This window comes from Acomys russatus, chromosome 29, assembly GCF_903995435.1.
Source record: "Acomys russatus chromosome 29, mAcoRus1.1, whole genome shotgun sequence".
In the NCBI taxonomy this organism is placed as follows: domain Eukaryota; kingdom Metazoa; phylum Chordata; class Mammalia; order Rodentia; family Muridae; genus Acomys; species Acomys russatus.
This window is the reverse complement of record NC_067165.1, coordinates 37,723,929-37,724,485: the sequence shown is the minus strand read 5'-3', so window position 1 is coordinate 37,724,485 and position 557 is coordinate 37,723,929. Positions and strand designations below refer to the sequence as shown.

General features: G+C 44.9%; 1 pseudogene; it reads right to left on the bottom strand.

Moving 5' to 3' along the window:
* Nucleotides 1–182, bottom strand: LOC127212073 (ATP synthase membrane subunit K, mitochondrial-like; annotated as a pseudogene).
* Between the last annotated feature and the right edge of the window lie 375 nt (nt 183–557).

Genomic DNA, 557 nt, shown 5'->3' with positions numbered 1-557 from the left:
TTATGTTGCTTTCACAGCAGGAGTTTTTTGCTTTTAGGCCTTAACTTGAAGTAAAAGACCAACAAAGCAATGTTTCCATGTGTGGCCAGGACACAATTCACTCTACCTGTGCGAGTATAAGAGTCGAAATGCTTTTTAATACCAGTGAGCTAGAACTGGCTATCACTTTCTGCACCGGCCATGACTTCAGTCTTCGCCCAAATCACAAATTCCGCAGCCGATGTCCTTCAACAAACCCAGCAACCAGCTCGGCCCGACCAGAAGACACCCCGCCCCCATTTTTCTTTTTTCTTATCTCTCTCCATTTCACCTGAATTATTTTAAATCCTTTGAAATTTACGTTTTATGTATATGAGTGTTTGCCTGCGCGTATGTGAGTGTGGTACATATGTGCAGTGCCCACGGAGAGCAGAAGAGGATGGAGGATGCTGGGAATTACAGACAGATGGGAGAATCCTGCAAAAACAGGAAGTGATCTTTACCATGAAGCCGTCTCTCCAGGCCTTTTTGGAGTGAGAGGTAGGAATCACATGTAACCCAAGCTGGCTTTGAACTTG